Source organism: Puma concolor, chromosome B3, assembly GCF_028749965.1.
Source record: "Puma concolor isolate L17-30 chromosome B3, mPumCon1.1.hap2, whole genome shotgun sequence".
In the NCBI taxonomy this organism is placed as follows: Eukaryota; Metazoa; Chordata; class Mammalia; order Carnivora; family Felidae; genus Puma; species Puma concolor.
In genome coordinates, this window is record NC_141672.1 from 51,399,681 (window position 1) to 51,419,513 (window position 19,833).

Sequence of the window (19,833 nt, forward strand, 5' to 3'; positions counted from 1 at the left end):
AATACACAAACCAGTTACAAATAACATGGCATAATTATTGTTTTGGTGACTTTTGTCTTAAATTTGGACACATGGAATTAAATTGTGAGTAAAAATGTTGCTTGCTCATTGCACATAACTGAGTGAAACAGCATTGTCAGGATGCAAAAGGTCAGGTTGCTATTTCTGTTGTCACAGAAAAGCAGTGGGATGTGGGATAAGATAAAGTGGGATAAAGTGGCTGTCCTGATGACATCCTATGGGATGACTTCCAATGGCTGTGGTTCATTTGTCAAAAGTTCTGATATTAATGACTGATTTTCTTTATTTCTCTCTCTATCCTAATAGATTGTTGTAAGTACTCGCTTTGCCTTCATTCCAAAGAGTAATTGCTGAGTAAAGCTAAGTAATCTTGTGATACACAATTTGAGCTGTTTTGGAGACATGTTGAAATATCTTTATTGAATGTTTATTTCTACAGCGTCTAATGTGCTTTAATGGTTAATAAATCACATTCGCCTTAAAGTATGAACAAAGCCAAAATTCCCTCTACAAAGGCTCAAAATTTGCTTTACTTGTCTATATCAACCACTTTTCACTAAAAATTTAATGGTATTTCATTGACTTCCCAGTGAAGGTACTCTCTATAGATCATGCCTACACCAACAATATAATTTTATGTGTCTTACAGCTGAAATATATCAAGACTAATAGTTTTTTCTTTTACAGAAACATATTTGAAATCACAGAGCATTTTAAAATTCATGTACTATGAGGAATATTTAATATTATGCAAGGAAACATGTATTTCCATAGCATTCAGGATGTATGGAAGGGTATCTACCTTATTTGTTTCTTAAATATATATTTCTCTTCCGGTACGTATCTGTTCCTTTTGTACAATTGTTTGAGTTTGGAAAACATATTCTGATTTATGATTATTATTTTGGTCAAGAAATTATGATTTAAAAAATATGAATTCATAAGCTAAGTACATTTTTTTTTAACCAAAGAATTCACCATAAATTATATGATGTGATTTGGGGAGTCATAAGTTCTTGATTCTGGTCCTGTTTCTATTATATATTAGTTGCCTTAATTAAAGAAAATTACCTAATTTATTTGTGTTTCAGTTTTCTAATCCATTCTATTGGGATAATGATAAATTTGGTTATTTACCTTATAAAGCTAGTATGAAGATCATATTGGAAATAACTTGGAAATGCTTTGTACAATTTAGGTATAGCTAAACTAATGGCATCATTATTGTCTTTAATTAAATGTCTCCCCAGCTACCTGAGATATAATTGACATTTAAGATTGTGTAAATTTAAGGTGTACAATGTGATGATGTATGCATATAGTTGTAAAATGATTACCACAATAAGGCTAGTTAACAAATCATCACCTCAGGTAACTGCCTTTTTTTTTTTTCATGATGAGAACATTTACAATCTACTCTCTTAGCAACTTTCAAGTACACAGTATAGTATCATTTACTACAGTCGTAATGCTGCACATTAGGTCCCCAAACTTATTTTTCTTCTAACTGGAAATTTGTGCCTTTTCTTTAAAAAAATTTTTTTTAAGGGGTGGGGGATGGAACAAAGGAAGAGGAAGAGAGAACCTCAAGCAGTTTCTATGCCCAGAGCAGAGCCCGACGTGGGGCTTGACCCATGAGATCATGACCTGAGCCAAAATCAAGAGTTGCATGTTTAACCAACTGAGCCACCCAGGCACCCCAAAGTTTGTACACTTTGACTACCATTTCCCTACTCCCCCCCACAGATCTGCCCCTGTCAACCACTCTCTGTTAATATGAGCTTGGCTTTTTTAGATTCCACATATAAATGATCATACAGTTTTTTTGTCTGGCTTATTTCACTTAGCATAATGCCCTGAATAATATTCATATATTGTATATGAATATTATATATATATCTATTTCTCTATCTACATATATATCTCATTTATATGTCTCATTCATACATCTCACATATATCTATAACTATCGTAAATTTTCTTCGTTCATTCATCTGTTGATAGTTACTTACAAGTTTTCACATCTTGACTATCGTGAGTAATGCAACAGTGAGCAAGAGTGCAGATATCTCTTTGAGATAATGATTTCATTTCCTTTTTCCATTTTCCAAAAATGGGATTGCTGGATCATATGGTAGTTCTAGTTTTAATTTTTTCAGAGAAACTTCCATGCTTTCCCACAACAGTGAAAAAGTGTTCCCTTATCTCCACATCCTCACGAGCATTTGTTATCTCTTGTTTTTGCTTTGTTTAAGTTTTTTTTTTTTTTGATTCTAGCCATTCTGATAGGTGTAAGGTAACACCTCATTGTGGTTTTGATTTGCATTTCCCTGATAATTAGTGATGTTGAGTACCTTTTCCTGTACCTGTTAGCCATCTGTATGTCTTCTTTGGAAAAATGTCTATTCAGTTTCTCTGCCCATTTTTAAATTGAATTATTATTATTTTTATTATCATTATTGTTTTTGCTATTGAGTTGTATGAGTTCCTTAAATATTTTAGAAATTAATACTTTATCTGATAGTTTGTAAATATTTTCTCCTCTTCTGTAGGTTGACTTTTCATTTTGTTGATGGTTGCCTTTGTTGTGCAGAAGCTTTTCAGTTTGATGTCATCCCGCTAGTTTAGTTTTGCTTTTGTTGCTTGTGCTTTTTGTGTAATATCCCCCAAAAAATCATTGCCAAAATTAATGCTAATGAGATATTCCCCCGTGTTTTATGCTAGGGGTGTTATGTTTTCAGGTCTTATGTTTAAGTCTTTAATCCATTTGGAGTTAATTTTAATTAAAAGGGGTTCAGTTTCATTCTTTTGCATGTGATTATCCAGTTTTTCCAACACCATTTATTGAAGAAATTATCCTTTCTCCATTGAGTATTCTTGGTGCCCTTGTCAAATGTTAGTTGACTGTCTATGCCTGGATTAATGTCTGAGCTCATTATTCTGTTCCATTTGTCTATATATCTATTTTTATGCTAGTATCATACTGTTCTAATTACTGTAGCTTTGAGTACAGTGTGAAATGAGGAAGTATGATGCTTCCAGCTTTGTTTTTACTCAGTATAGTTTTAGGTAATCAGAGTCTTTTGTGGTTCCATATGAATTTTAGGATTGTTTTTTTATTTCTGTGAAAAATGTCATTGGAATTTTGATAGAGCTTGAATTCAATCTGGAGAAGGCCTTGTGCAGTATGGACATTTGAACTAATTTATTTCTTCTAATCCCTGAGTGCAGACCTTTTTCTGTTGACTTGTATCTATTTCAATTTCTTTCATCAATGTCTTAACAGTTTCCAGTGTAGAGATACTTTACTTCCTTTGTTAAGTGTATTCCTAAGTATTTTATTGTCTTTGATGTTATTGTAAATGGAATTATTTTCTTTATTTTTTAAAGATACTTCATTGTTATTGTACAGAAATGCATCTGAGGGGCACATGGGTGGCTCTACTCTAGATTTTGGCCCAGGTCATGATCAGGTTCTTGGGTTCAAGCCCCATGTCGGAATCCGTCCTGACAGGAGTCTAATTAAGATTCTCTCTCTCCTGCTCTCTCTCTGCCCCTCACTTGTTCATGCTCTCTCTCCTTCTCTAAAAAATAAATAAACTTAAAGAAAGAAGTGCATCTGATTTTTGTATTTTGATTTTATATCCTGAAACTGTACTGAATTAATTAGTTTTCACAGTTTTTTTTTTTCTCAAAATCTTTAGGGTTTTCTATATATAAGATCTGCAAATAGAGACAATTTTACTTCTTCCTTTGCAGTTTGGGCAACTTTTATTTCTTTTCCTTGACTAATTTCTTCAGCTAGGATTCCAGTACTATGCTGAATAGGAGTAGTAAAAGTGAGTATCTTTGCCTTGTTCCTGATCCTAAAGGAAAAACTTTCAACCTTTCACAATTGAGTATGTTAGCTGTAGGCTTGTTATAATGGATTTTATTATGTTGAAGTATGTTCCTTCAGTGCCCAATTTGTTTAGATTTTTATTATGAAAGTATATTGAATTTATCAAATGTATTTTCTGCATCTATTGAGATGATTATCTGATTTTCATATTTCATTCTGTTAATGGGATATAATACATTTATTCATTTATGTATGTTGAACTTGTCTTGCATCTCTGGGATAAATTCCATTTGACCGTGGCATATAAACTTTTCAAGGTGCTATTCAGTTTGCTAGTGTTTTGCCGAGGATTTTTGCATCTATATTCATCAGGGATATTGTCCTGTAGTTTTCTTTTCTTGTTGTGTCCTCAATCTGGCTTTAAAGGGTAATGTTGGCTTTATAAAACAAGTTTGGATGTTCTCTCCCTTTCTATTTTTTTTGGAGTTCGAGAAGGATTGGTGTTAATTTTTCCTCAAATGGTTGATAGAATTCCCCGTTGGAAGCATTTGTTGGGGAGTTTTTGGTTACTAAATCAGTTCTCTTATTTTTTAATGATCTCTATAAATTTTTTATATCTTTATGATTCAGTCTTGGTAGGTTGTATGTTTCTAGGAATTTATACATTTTTCCAGGTTATCCAATTTATTGGTGTATAATTGGTCATAGTATGTTTTTATGATTGTATTTTTGAGGAATCAGTTGTAATGTCTCATCTTTCATTAGTGATTTCATTTATTGGAGCCTTCTCTCTTTTCTTCATTTCTCTAGCTAAAGGTTTATTTATCTTTTCAAAAAGCCAGCTTAGTTTCATTGATATTTTCTAATGTTTTTCTCATCTCTATGTCATTTATTTCTGCTCTGATTTTTGTTATTTCCTTCCTTCTGCTAAATTTGGGCTTAATTTGTTTCTCTTTTTTCTAATACTTGAGGTGTAAAATTAAATTGTTTATTTGAGATTTTTCTTTTTTCTTAATTTAGGTATTTATCACCATAAACTTTCCTATTGTAACTGCTTTTGCACATTCCATAACTTTTAGTATGTTATGCTTTCGTTTGTCTCAAGACACTTTGTAATTTCTCTTCTAATTTCTTCTTTGACGAAATGGGGTTATTCAGGAGTATGTTGTTTAATTCCTACATTAGTTTTCCTCTTGTTACTGATTTCTAGTTCCATACCATTGTGGTCTGAGAAATACTTGCTATGAATTTAGTCTTCTTAAATTTGCTAAGACTTGTTTTGAAAGGTCAAATATGATCTCTTCTTCCTTTGTGAATTGATGATTTTCTGCACTGGTATGTTTTGATTCTTTTTTTCTTTATTCTTTGCATATCTTCTGTTGGTATTTACTTTGTGGTCACCATAATGCTTTCATAAAACATCTTTAGATTCAACAGCGTATCTGAATTTGACTATATACTATCTTTATCATTGTGTTTTATACTCTTATGTTACTAATTAATGTCCTTTCATTTCAACTTGAAGAACTCCTTTTAGCATTTCTTGTAAGGAAGATCTAGTGGTGATGAACTCCTTCACCATTTGTTTCGGAAATACTTATATCTCTTTCATTTCTTTTTTTTTTTTATCTCTTTCATTTCTGAGAGACAACTTCTCTTGGCCATTTGTATTTCTTCTTTGGAGAAGTGTCTGTTTGTATCTTCTGCCCATTTTTTAAAAATCTTATTTAAATCCCAGCTAGCTAACATATAGTGTAGTAATGGTTTCAGGAGTAGGATTTAGTGATGTATCACTTGCATATAACACCTGGTGCTCATCTCTACAAGTGCCCTCCCTTTTGCCCATCACCAGTTTAACCCATCCCCCCACCCAACACCCCTCCAGCAACCCTCAGTTTTTTCTCTGTAATTAAGAGTCTTTGTTTTTCTGAGAGCTTTTCCTCTAAGGTCAGGAACAAGACAGGGATGTCCACTCTTACCACTGTTATTCAACATAGTATTGGAAGTCTTAGCCTTAGCAATCTGACAACACAAAGTGATAAAAGGTATCCAAATCGGCCAGGAGGAGGTCAAACTTCCACTCTTCGCAGATGACATGATACTCTATATGGAAACCCAAAAGATTATACCAAGAAGCTGCTAGAACTGATCCATGAATTGAGCAAAGTTGCAGGATATAAAATCAGTGCACAGAAATTGGTTGCATTCCTATACACCAATAATGAAGAGACAGAAAGAGAAATGAAGGAATCAATCCCATTTATAATTGCACTAAAAACCATAAAATACCTAGGAATAAATCTAACCAAAGAGGTGAAAAATCTATACACTGAAAACCATAGAAAGCTTATGAAAGAAATTGAAGAAGACACACACAAAAAATGGAAAAATATTCCATGCTCCTTCATAGGAAGAACAAATATTGTTAAAATGCCAATACTACCCAAAGCATCTACATATTTAATGCAATAACTATCGAAATAACACCAGCATTCTTCACAGAGCTAGAACAATCCCAAAATTTGTATGGAACCAGAAAAAAATCCCAAATAGCCAAAGCAATCTTGAAAAAGAAAACCAAAGCTGGAGGCATCATAATCCCATACTTCAAGCTGTATTACAAAGCTGTAATTATCAAGACAGTATGGTACTGGCATAAAAACAGACACTCAGATCAATAGAACAGAATAGAGAACCCAGAAACGGACCCACAAACGTATGGCCAACTAATCTTTGACAAAGCAGGAAAGAATATCCCATGGAATAAAGACAGTCTCTTCAGCAAGTGGTGCTGGGAAAACTGGACAACGACATGCCGAAAAATGAACCTGGACCACTTTCTTACACCAGACACAAAAATAAACTCAAAATGGATGAAAGACATCAATGTAAGATAGAAAGCCATCAAAATCCTTGAGGAGAAAGTAGGTGAAAACTTCTTTGACCTTGGCCTCAGCAACGTCTTACTCAACACGTCTCTGGAGGCAAGAAAAATAAAAGCAAAAATGAACTATTGGGACCTCATCAAAATAAAAAGCTTCTTCACAGCGAAGGAAACAGGAAAACTAAAAGGCAACTGACAGAATGGGAGAAGATATTTGCAAACAACATATCAGATAAAGGGTTAGTATCCAAAATCTATAAAGAACTTATCAAACTCAACATCCAAAAGACAAATAATCCAGTGAAGAAATGGGCAAAGGACATGAATAGACACTTCTCCAAAGAAGACATTCAGATGGCCAACCAACACATGAAAAAATGCTCCACATCACTCATCATCAGGGAAATACAAATCAAAACCTCTGTGAGATATCACTTCACACCTGCCAGAATGGCTAACATTAACAACTCAGGCAACAACAGATGTTGGTGAGGATGCAGAGAAAGAGGATCTCTTTTGCACTGCTGGTGGGAATGCAAACTGGTGCAGCCACTCTGCAAAACAGTATGGAGGTTCCTCAAAAAATTAAAAATAGAACTACCTTACCACCCAGCAATTGCACTACTAGGTATTTATCCAAGGGAAACATGTATGCTGTTTCGAAGGGGCACATGCACCCCAATGTTTATAGCAGTACTATCAACAATAGCCAAAGTATGAAAAGACCCCAAATGTCTACTGACAGATGAATGGATAAAGCAGATGTGGTATATATATACAATGGAGTATTACTCGGCAATCAAAAGGAATGGAATCTTTCCATTTGCAGCTATGTGGATGGAACTAGAGGTTATTATGCTAAGCGAAATTAGTCAGTCAGAGAAAGACAAATATCATATGACTTCACTCATATGAGTACTTTAAGAGACAAAACAGATGAATATAAGGCAAGGGAAGCAAAAATAATATAAAACACGGAGGGGGACAAAGCACAAGAGACTCTTAAATATAGAGAACAAACAGAGGGTTGCTCGATGGGTTGTGGGAAGGGGGATGGGCTAAATAGGTAAGGGGAATTAAGCCTACTCCTGAAATCATTGTTGCACCATGTACTAACTAACTAACTTGATGTAAATTATAAAAAATAAATAAATTATAGAAAGAAAAAAAAGTCTGTTTTAATCTTACTTTTCCTTCCCTTCCCCTATGTTCCTCTGTCTTGTGTCTTAAATTCCACATATGAGTGAAATCATATGATAATTATCTTTGACTGGCTTATTTCACTAAGCATAATACACTCTAGTTCCATCCATATTGTTGCAAATGGCAAAATTTCACTCTTTTTGAACACCAAGTAACATTCCATTGTATATGTGTACCACATCGTTTTTGGCCATTCATCAAACAGTGGACATTTGGGCTCTTTCCATAATTTGGCTATGGTTGATAGTGCTGCTATAAATATTGGAGTGCATGTGCCCCTTTGAATCAGCATTTTTGTATCCTTTGGATAAATACCTAGTAGTTCAATTGCTTGGTCTTGGGTAGCTCTATTTTTAATTTTTGAGGAAATTCCATACTGTTTTTTGCAGAGTGGCTGCACCAGCAGTACAAAAGTGTTTGCCCATTTTTAAATTGGACTATTTGTTTTTTGGGTGTATAAGTTCTTTGAATATTTGGATACTAACCCTTTATCAGATATGTTACTTGTAATTATTTTCTCCCATTCAGTAGGTTGCTTTTTAGTTTTGTTGATTGTTTCATTTTTTTGTGCAGAAGCTTTTTTTTTGATGTAGTCCCAGTAGTTTATTTTTGCTTTTATTTCCCTTGCCTCAGAGGAGACATATCTAGAAAAATGTTGCTATGGCTGATGTCAGAGAAATTACTGCCTATGCTCTCTTATAGGTTTTTTATGTTTTCAGGTCTCATATTTAGATCTTTAATCCATTTTAATGTTATTTTTATGGATTGTGTAGGAAAGTGATCTAGTTCTTTTGTTTGCATGTAGCTCTCCAGTTTTCCCAGCACCATTTGTTGAAGATACTGTCTTTTTCCCATTGCATAGTCTTTCCTCCTTTGTGAAAGATTAATTAAGCATATAATTGTGGGTTTGTTTCTGGGTCTTCTAATCTCTTCCATTGATATATGTGTCTATTTTTGTGCCGGTACCATACTGTTTTTATCACTACAGCTTTGTACTATCACTTGAAGTCTGGAATTGTGATATCTCCAGTTTTGTTTTTCTTTTTCAGGATTGCTTTGGCTGTTCGGGGTCTTTTGTGGTTCCATACCAATTTTAAGATTGTTTATTCTAGCTCTGTGAAAAATTCTATTGGTATTTTGATAGGGATTGCAGTAAGTCTGTACATTGCTTTGAGTAACTTAGGCATTTGAATAATATTTGCTGTTCTAATCTATGAGCATAGAATGTCTTTCCCTTTCTTTGTATTGCTTTCAATTTCTTTCATCAGTGTTTTATAGTTTTCAGAGTATAGATCTTTCACCTTTTTGGTTGAGTTTATTCCTAGGTATTTTATTATTTTTAGGTATATTTATTAGGTATAATTATTTATTACATTATAATATATTATATATTAGGTATATTTATGATTTTACAATTAGAAATGAGATTGTTTTCTTAATTTTTCTTTCTGCTGCTTCATTATAGAAATGCAGCAGATTTCTGTTCATTGATTTCATATCCTGTGACATTACTGAATTCATTTATCAGATTGAGTAGATTTTTGATGGAGTCTTTAGGGTTTTCTATATATAGTATCATGTCATCTGCAAATAGTGAAAGTTTTACTTCTTCCTTACCAATTTGGATTATTCCTTTTTGTTGTCTAATTGCTGTGACCACGACTTCCAGTACTATGTTGGGTAAAGGTGGTGAGAGTAGACATCCCTGTATTGTTCCTGATCATAGCAGAAAAGCTCTCAGTTTTTCCCCATTGAGTATGTGGGGTTTTTATATAAGGCCTTTATTATGTTGGGATATGTTTCCTCTAAACCTACTCTGTTGAGGGTTTTTATCATGAATCGCTGTTGTATTTTGTCAAATGCTTTTTCTGCATGTATTGAAATGTTCATATGGTTTTTATTCTTTCTCTTATTGATTTGATATATCATGCTGATTGATTTGCAATGATGAACCACCTTTGCCTCCTGGGAATAAATGCCACTTGATCATTGTGAATGATTTTTTTTAAGTTTATTTGTTTATTTTGAGAAAGAGAGCATGTGCATGCAAGTGGGGGAGGGACAGAAAAAGAAGGAGAGAGAGACAATCTCAAGCAGGCTCTGCACTGTTAGTACAGAGCCTGATGCAGGCCTTGAACTTACGAGCCATGAGATCATGACCTGAGCTGAAATCAAGAGCCTGACACTTAACTGACTGAGCCACTCAGGTGGCCCTGAATGATTTTTTAAAAAAATTTATTGTTGGATTCTGTTTGCTAGTATTTTGTTGAAGATTTTTGCATATTGGACTGTAGGTTTTTTGTTTGTTTTGTTTTGTTTTGTTTTGTTTTGTTTTTGGTGCCTTTATCTAGTTTTGGTATCAGGGGGGTACTGTCAGCCATTATGTTTTTAACAAAGTTTTCTGCCCCTCTCCTTCCCCTTTGTTACTGGTACTCCCATAATGTATAGACTTTTTCTTTTAATGGAACACTATAGTTCACATAGATTTCTTCTCTCGTTTTCATTATTTTTTCTTCTCCTGTGATGAATATTTCAAAGATCTGTCTTCCACTTCTCAGATTCTTTCCTCTGCCTGATCCAGCTCATATTAATGCTCTCTATTGCATTATTCACTTAATTCATTTTATTCTTCAGCTACAGAATTTCTGTTTGGTTCTTTTTAATGATTTCTATCTCTGTTAAATTTCTCGTTTTGTTTGTATATTGTTTTCCCAATTTCAATGAATTGTCTTTCTGTGTTTTCTTCTAGCTCTCTGAGCTTCCATAAAACAATTATTTTGAAATCTATATTGGGCAAATTGCAGATGCACATTTCTTTGGATTCAGTTACTAAAAATTATGATATTCCTTTGGTAGTGTCATGTTTCCTTGATTTTTCATGTTTCTTGCAAGCCTTGTGTTGCTTTCTTTGCATTTGAACAGTCACTTCCTCCAGTCTTCACTGATTGGGTTTAGGAGATAAATACCTTTCATTAGCCCTGCTAGGGAATCTGAGGCTTTCTCAGACTTTTTCTTTGAATATGCCTGCTCTGTACTTCTTGTTCTTTCTTTGGCAGAATTCTTAAGCTTGTATACCTTCTCTTGATTCTATAAAGCCAGGATGGGTGCTGGAAGCCTCTCTTTTGCTTTCCCTAGAGTGGTGCTGAATGCTGAAATTTGTGTGATTTTTTTTCCAGATGTGTAGGGTTAGGCTTTTTTCACATGATTACTAACTGCAGAAGTTTGCTCTCACCACTACTGGGAGTGCACACAGGGAGTCGGCCACAAGGTTGACAGTTGTATGGGTTTGGTGCATGGAGCACTAGGGGTCCCCAAGGGCCAGATGGGGGAATCTGCTGGTAAGGCATTCTTCAGTGGTTTTTGGGTGGGCTTCCTGATAAAAGTCTGTGAAGCACTCAGTAGGGTCTGTGCATCTTTGATACTTTCTGGTCTGACCCCTGGATGCTATTCTCCCAGTTGCTCCCTGCCCCTCATCTTGCAGTTCATACTCAGTATTCTGAATGGGGTGAGAAATAAGTTGATCTGTTGGACAGTGTCCTGCACAGCTGGGGAAGCTGGGTGCTTATTTACATGTTCTCATTTTCCCTGATGGGAGAAGTTATGGACCAAGAAGGTCCCTCTTGGCACTAAGCTATGCTGCTTTGGGAAGAAGGTAGTGCAGGTAAAGTGAAACTGTTCCTCTTATCCTCTTCAATATTTCTAGTCTCAGATTTTTTGGATCCAGTGGTGTGCTGGAACTTCTCTGCTGGACCCCTGGACTTCCACAAAGACCTCTTGTCTGTGGGCGATTGTCTAAATCAGTGTTCTTTTGGGAGGAAGAGAGTAGAAAATCCTTATTCTGCCACAATGATGACATCACTCCTTTAAGTCTTAATTTAAATGCAACTTCTAGCTTTCTGCATATTAAAGAATGAGGAATATTATAATATTATGAGTTAACAAAGCCATTTTAATTCCAATTGAAAGTGACATGGGACTTTGACTCTAAACTCTAATTTAGTTTTTATTTCCATTAATAGTGAGTGATATGAAATTACATGAAATTACAGAGTCTTGGATTTATTGGAATCAGATTTAGTTTTGCAAAATTACATAGGGACTAAGGATACTCCTTTTGAGATTTAAAATTATTAAAATATCTTTGATGGATGGGAGTAGCCCAACTAAAGTCAGCTGTAAGAAGATATCAGCTCCTAAGAAAACTTCACTATAATGCAAAGGCCATTCCAAACTAGTGACTTGGGATCTCTTTTAGGTCCTTGGGGGTTAAGGAAGAGGAACGGTTTTAGGTATGATGAGGCTAAGAATGTGAAACTATTTTCCCATCAATCTCTCTTACTGTGAGTATGCCCTGAGAAAGCTGGCTGTATTTCAAGGAAAGATTATAACAGCTAAGGAAGGAACAGCCTCCATCTGCAACCTGGGGAAACTTGCTATCTGGGCGGAGACTGGACCAGGAGCAGGTTGTAATGACTAGGGCAAGAATGTTAGTTCCAGGTGCAGCTCTTCAGCTTGCCAAGCTTTGTTAAGTGAAGATGCTAGAACAATTGGTATTAGTAGGGAGAAATGGAGGGATTTCTTCTGACTATCCAAATTTTGACTGTCTCTAACTTGTTTAATGATAGCAACAGCATTTGACTGTTCTAGACCTGTAGATGTCTAGTGCTTCTCAGACTTCAATGTATATATGAATCATCTGAGGATCTTGTTAAAGTGCAGGTTCTGATTCATTGGATATGAGTAAATCTTGATATTCTACATTTCTCACAAGATCCCTGGTGAATTTAACACTGCTTGTCCAAGGACCATATTTTGTGTAGCAGAGTGTGGTAGGCAGATTTATAGCCCTCAAGAAGAGTTTATGCTCTAATCCCTGGGACTATGAGTCTGTTAACTTCTTAGAAAAAGGGACTTTTCTGATGTAATTAAGTTTCCTAGTCCATTGGACTTAAAATAGGGAGGTTATCCTGCATTATCTGAGTGGGTGCAATATATTTACATGAACTCTTAACAGCAGAAAGCAGAGAAGAGGAGGTAAGGGAGATTCCATATGTGAGAAAGATTTGGCATATCATTGCTGCCTTGGAGATGGAAAAGCCATGTGGAAAGTATAAGAAGGAATTGAATTCTGCTAACATCCTGAATGTGCTTGAAAGTGGATTTTTTCCCAGAGCATCTAGTAAGGAATGCAGCACTGCCAATCCATTAATTTTAGTCTTGTGAGCCCTAAGCAGAGAGTCCAATTGAGCAATTCTGTGCCCAGAATTATAAACCACCGTAACTATGAGGTAAAAAATGGGTATTAGTTTAACTGCTAAATTTGGATAATTTGTTATATTAGAAATAGAAAACTAATATGTAAGGTAATCTAGACCATCTAGCATCTAGGGAGAGCATGAAGTCATTCAACATTAGTAGGGTGAATCTGAGTTCCAGATCCAGGGATGATGTGAGAACAACCTCAATGGGCCTTTGCACTGAATAGACTCCTAGGGTTCTCATAACTATTAAAAGAGGCATGACCCTAGGAGACCAAAGATGTTCTCACAACCAGAGTCATATTAAAATAGAATATTTAAAGAGACGTAAGGATCTATAAATATATATAACACAAGCTATCTATCTATATAGATAGGTAGATAGGTAGATATAACAAATAGCATCCATCTATTAGGAGACAGTTCTTCATGGGCCTGTTGTATTTCTTCACTGTCACAGGCAGTAACACTGACAATCTTTCAGACAGTCCATTCAAGGATGCTTGTGTAGTGAATAAACTTGGAATCTGGAGACAATGATGTTTTCTGGAGAAGGGTTAGGTTTATTTACTGTTCAGTATAATAAAGGTAATATTTTCCTCCGGGGCAAAAATAGGACAAGTTTGCTTGCATCCTATTTTAAAATATTGGGTTTCTTTTAGCTTGGTGTTTCTCAGCTGTGTTGCAAACCCACTGTGTGCACAGCATCTGCCTCGGCCGCTCAGGATTATTCCCATGGGACTTGGGGGTTGGGTAAAGGAAATGTAAAAGTGAAACTCATGCTTGTTGTGCTGTAATAACATCCCTTGTCTCTGACCTAGGAGTCTTTTCTCTTCTGTCACCAGTCATGCAGCTGTAGCTGGCTAATTTGTTAGCTTGTAAGTAGGTTAAAACCTCAGATTTTCACAATTCTTAACTATGTGAATAAATCTGGGTGTTTGTGTTTGTGTCTATGGGTGTGTGTTTATGTAGGTCTCAAGTTTCAAATGTTTTTATCTCTTGACAAGAAGCAGGTTGAAGAAGATTTACCTATTATGGAGTGGTCTGAATTTTCTCAACACCATTAATTCAATAGGTTTTCAGTTCTAGTGCTTTCTTCTTAAGCCATGAAGTTCATACTGAATATCCTGCCATTAAAGAAATATTACCTTCAGTCCCTAAGAACTCCCAAAGTTTTACTGAAATAAGCAGCTATGCTTAACTTTTTTGATATTATTTTATTACCAAGGTCAACACTGTTAAGTTACATATATCCTTCCCCTATATTATTTTATATTATATGGAATTTTGGTTTTCTTATATCCTACCCATTGAGTGTATTTTTGTCGGAAATATCTGCTTCATTTAGGTAATAATGGAGGTAATGACGTTGAGCTATGTTCCTGACTTAAAAATTTTCTTAAATACTATATTCTAAGTTTTGGGACTTGAAGTGAGCCTTTGGTAAACATTTTAAGAGGTAATTATTATTCTCAACCATTTTTAGGAAGATATAATTTTGTAAGAGGGTCTCAGTATAAAAGTATCTCACTAGTAAAAATATCAAAACTTAGCAGATATTTATTGTTTTTTCTAGGTAGACTGGAAAATTCTGTAAGTTATCTTTTCTCTGTTTTCATCTTTTAGATCCATAAGGAAGAATATAGATGTGAGTGTACCCAAACAAAACTCGAGTTTCATTTTTCAAAAAAATAGGTTACTTGAGGGCCTGGGAAGACTCGGGCATTCAAAGTATATAGCTTGTTTGGTATCGGATGTCACTTGATATTCTTCTGTATCAAGGGTATCTTTTTCTTCAATATGTCTATTGAATATTTATTTTGTCTACCAAGACAGATTAAATATTTGTATGCAGAACTGTTCCAATTTTAGAAAAAGACTATAAAAGATTATATGCGAATTGTTTTTGTGTTTTTAACCACCACTATTTCTCCATCTGTTTTCATAGGTTTCTGCCAAGAGGAAGAACATGAAAAATAGTCTAGGCTCAGTACTACCATTTTTTGAAAATTTTTGGAAAAGCAATAACAAGTCATTGTATAATAAGGCATTGTTCCTGTTTACTGAGTAGAAGATTGCCTGGCAGACCTGCCTGAAATTAGGGGTGGAAGGACTGAGGGAGATGATGAAGGAAAATAATTCCGTCTAGAGAAGATCTGTCTTCATTGTATAGGCCCGGCTGACCTGATTAATCAGTTTCTTTTTACTGAAAAATTCACTCATTCATTTACTCATTCACTCATGAGTTAAAAATTCACTCATTTACTGTTTGCTTTTTTGGAGCACCTTCTGTGTACAAAGAACTTTTAGCTAAACAATGCATTTCTTTTCTTTTAAAAACAACAAATCTTGCTAAGCCATCTCTTTATTCAACACAGAAAAAAAAAAATCCATGCTTTCTTTGTTGCAGTGGTACAGACTTGTTTTCAGTATTTTGAGTCCGACCTCTGAATAAGATATTTTTTTTCTTTTCTAACAGATCACTGTCAACATGTAGCTTGTTTTGGCTATTATATACTATTTTCCTGGAGAATTATTCATTCACTATTTCCAGGTTAGTAAAGATCAGTTTAGGAGACTAATAAAACGTCACCAAAATGATCTGAAAGGGAAAAAAAAAAGCAACTCTAAGGGGAGAGTAATTCTTGTTTCAATAGAGTGTTAGAATCGTTAAACTTATCTTCAGTGATTCTCTTACCCTGTTCTGATTCTCCTTGGGTTAGTAAAGTGCCATGATTTGAGACTGGACATTTTTCAGCTGGTAATGTGACACCATTTTAATATTACAAATCCTGCTTTCTCTTCTTTTTGTGTGTGTGATGTTTATGCTTGATTTCTTTTTTCTTTTTTTTTTTAATGTTTATTTATTTTGAGAGACAAAGTGAGAGCACAAGTGGGGGAGGGGCAGAGAGAGAGAGGGAAAGAGAGAATCCCAAGCAGGCTTTGCACTGTCAGGACAGAGTTTGACGAGAGCCTTGATCTCACGAACCGCGAGATCAAGACCTGAGCTGAAATCAAGAGTCAGATGCTCAACAGACTGAGGCACCCAGGCGCCCCTTGATTTGTTTTTCCTAAACTATTTCTTAATGTCAAGTATAAATTGGACGCACATTACTGAAAGTGTAGCAGTGACACCCACAAGAATCTGACAGGGATGTTTTTATTCTGTGAACTATAAAGATTATGTTATATTTGTGGAAAGGGTAAGTCTTATGAAATATGAAAATGAGTCTTGAACAATCTGAGACATGGAGTTTTGTGCCTTTCTTGGTTTCTGATGTCTCTTACTGGCTTCACTCAGTACAAGCCTGGCTGTCTTATTTGTATTTTTGTTTCCACATGTAAGGTAATTTGTAAATACCAGTTAAAGGAGCATCTTTTTTTTTTCATATGGAAAAGAATGTTCTCTTTTTATGATAATTTACGGAAGGATAGTAGATTAAGTCCCAAGTGCTTCTGCTTTTTAGAATGGTAGAATGAGAGTTGATAATGTTTATATTCTCCCCTTTAAGGAAAGTAATATTTCCATTCTAAGAGTTGCCCCATGAATAATTTTTCATGTACCCTCCCTCCCTGGGCTATTTTCTGTATTTTCTTAGTTTGAAGAAAGTATCTTTAACAGTTTCTTTGATTAAAGTGGTAAATATTCTAGACAGACTTCAAAATGCTGTGTAAATTTTCAACTGAGCATCCAGCTCATGTGTTTTCTCTTCTTGTGATGCAATCCAAAACTTAACTGTACTAGATAGCACACTCAGATCAGGTGACAGGTCTTCTGGACTTTCTACATCTTGTCTGATTTAGCCTACATTGAAGTCCACCTTCTCCTTTTGTAAACCCTTATCTGCTTTGAAAGAAGTCCTTCACTGGCTCTTTTTTTCTAGTTCTTTCTTGTTTATATGTTTTGATTTTCTTACTGCTGTGTAGACTCTGTGGGAGTAGGAACCATGTGTTAATACTCCTGGTAAATTTGTGATTCTGGGAACAGAGTAGATATTCAGGACATTATCTTTATTGATTGGGAGTTACATCCCAAGAATGAGCCAGTCCAGGACCCCTGTATGAGCAGTGGTATTGGGTTTCTTACACCTTTGGCTTCAGTCTTAGCTTGGCTGCTACAACAAAAATACTATAAACTGAAAAGAAGAATATTATAGTCTGGGTGGCTTATAAAGAACAGAAATTTATTTCTCACAGTTCTGGAAGCTGGGAAGTCCAAGATCAAAGTGCTGGCACATTTGGTGTCTGGTGGGGACCTGCTTCCTGGGCAGCCATCTTTTCACTTTGTCCTCACATGGTGGATGGGGCAGGATCTCTCTGAAGTTTCTTTTACAAAGGCACTAATCCCATTCATGATCTAGTTATCTCCCAAAGGCCCCCATCTTCAATATCATTATATTGGAGGTTAAGTTTCAACATATGAATTTTAGGGGACACAAACATTCAGTCTACAGCAGCTTCCTTTCTGGGAAGGCCCAGAGCCTATATGCAGAAGGTTAAAATTGCATAAATGAATGTGATAATGAATGAATGAATGAATGAATGGATGGATGTGATTAGTCTTTGGTTATTTTTTGGATTGGGTGAGACAGTCTCTTAATGAAAGCTAAAAGCCATAGAAATGGCATATATCTTGTCTGAAATGGAGTCGACCTTGCGGATGAACATGTCCAGTGTGGTGGGAGACAGGTGTATGGGGCACTGGAAACTAGGGGAAAAAGTGAGATGGTAACTGGTTTCTGCTTACAAGGACCAGATAACCTGTTTGGACCCACGTGGTGTGGGAGAGAGAAGCTCTGATTGAGAATCCTGGCTTGCTAAGCTCCTACCTGAAACTTGACCATGTTTTTAAAAATCAGGTTTTAAGAGTCTGACCCGATTGGGTGAAAACAAACCTTTGTAAACATTGTTGGAGAAAGTGACTGGGGATGGAAACGAAGCAAAGGAACCTGAGGCTGCTTACCCAACAGTTTCAGCCAGAGGCAGTGCTGCTTTGTTTCTTTTTTTTTTTTTTTTTTTAATTTTTTTTTTCAACATTTATTTATTTTTGGGACAGAGAGAGACAGAGCATGAACGGGGGAGGGGCAGAGAGAGAGGGAGACACAGAATCGGAAACAGGCTCCAGGCTCTGAGCTATCAGCCCAGAGCCCGACGCGGGGCTCGAACTCACGGACCGCGAGATCGTGACCTGGCTGAAGTCGGACGCTTAACCGACTGCGCCACCCAGGCGCCCCAGTGCTGCTTTGTTTCTAAGGGAGAACAGCTCCCTCTGAAATGTGGTGTCAAGAGGTGCTTCTGTGGGAGCTTTCAGAGCATGTGCCTTGTCATGTGAGTGTGTTGCCTACTTGGAACACATTTTTCTGCCAGGTGGCCTTGCCATCAAAATCTGTCAACATTAAAGGCTTTTCTTGACTCCAAAAGTAGGTTGGTGAGTGTCAGAGGTACTCGTACACCATTATTGTTTGAGGCAGGTGTCTGTTTAAAGGTTCCCCAATATTCCTTTATTTGTGCAGCATTTTGGTTGTCATCTTGTCACCACTGATTTCAGTAGGGATGGAATTTTCTGTAAAGTTCAGTGTGTTTTGCTTGTGAAAAATACATTTAAGAGAATATAACTGAGGTACTCTGACCTAGACATCAAGGGACAGGAACTCTGGTTTTCACTTGGCCCAGCAGAGATTTGTTATGGGCTGTGTTAGCAGAACTTGAATTGGTTGGAAATAAACTTTCTTTTTCCTCTCTTTTTGGTGGAAGGAAGCACCTGGAAGTAGTACTCAGATGCTTTCTTGACTTGGAAAAGAATCTGATGACCTCAGAAATTCCCAAGAGCTAATAGCTATTTGATCTATTCATAAAATTATGCTAAGAGATTTGGGAGGAAGATAATATAGGGAACTACATAAACATAATGCCTCAACATAAATTCAAGTCCTTAACCTTGTGAAAGGACACATTTTTATTTCTTGCATCTGTATATTAATCTTTTAATAAATTAATATCTGTGTATTACTCCTTGGCTTTTTTTCTTACTTGGAGGAAAAAAAATCTTTCCTCCTTTCCAAGGAGAGTTCCTCTCTTTTTGTCAATGATCTCATTTATTTGGACTACTTTCAGGCTAGTAAAATAAATTTCTCTTCCCTTTTATATTTGCATATTTAATCCCTCTTTCATTAGTGGCTCCTTTGCCGTTTATTTTCAATAAATTAAGATTTTCTCATCATGTGGAATCCCCTCCTTTTAACCTTGCTTTCATTTTGGTCTACTGTTCAATTTTTACTTTGGCTATCAATGGTATTTTATGAGTTAGGCACTGTGTTAGGTACTGGGCATGCACAAATGAATTAGCACAGTGTCTGTTTTCAAGTAGCTGATGGTCTAGCAGAAGGTGCAGACAAGCAGCCAACATGGTAGATTATGATAAATACAAAGCCACATTATGTACCGGAGACTGGAAGGACACAGACTGTAAAGACATGTATTCTATCTCAACAACCAGGAGTCTCTCAGAGCAGGTGCTGTTTTAGTGGACTTATGAAGGACAAATAGAGAAGGCAGAAAGACCTGAATGAACATGGAGAAACAGAAATATGAGAAAATAAATACTTGGTTTGGCTAAAGAGTGGCAA

The 19,833-nt window shown here is 35.8% G+C and overlaps 1 non-coding gene across 1 annotated transcript; it reads right to left on the bottom strand.

The window, feature by feature from the left end:
• Positions 1–19,372: 19,372 nt before the first annotated feature.
• Positions 19,373–19,434, bottom strand: LOC112856644 (small nucleolar RNA SNORD42). The gene has a single exon (XR_003223197.1). It is a non-coding gene; the product is annotated as a small nucleolar RNA SNORD42 (small nucleolar RNA).
• Positions 19,435–19,833: the final 399 nt, after the last annotated feature.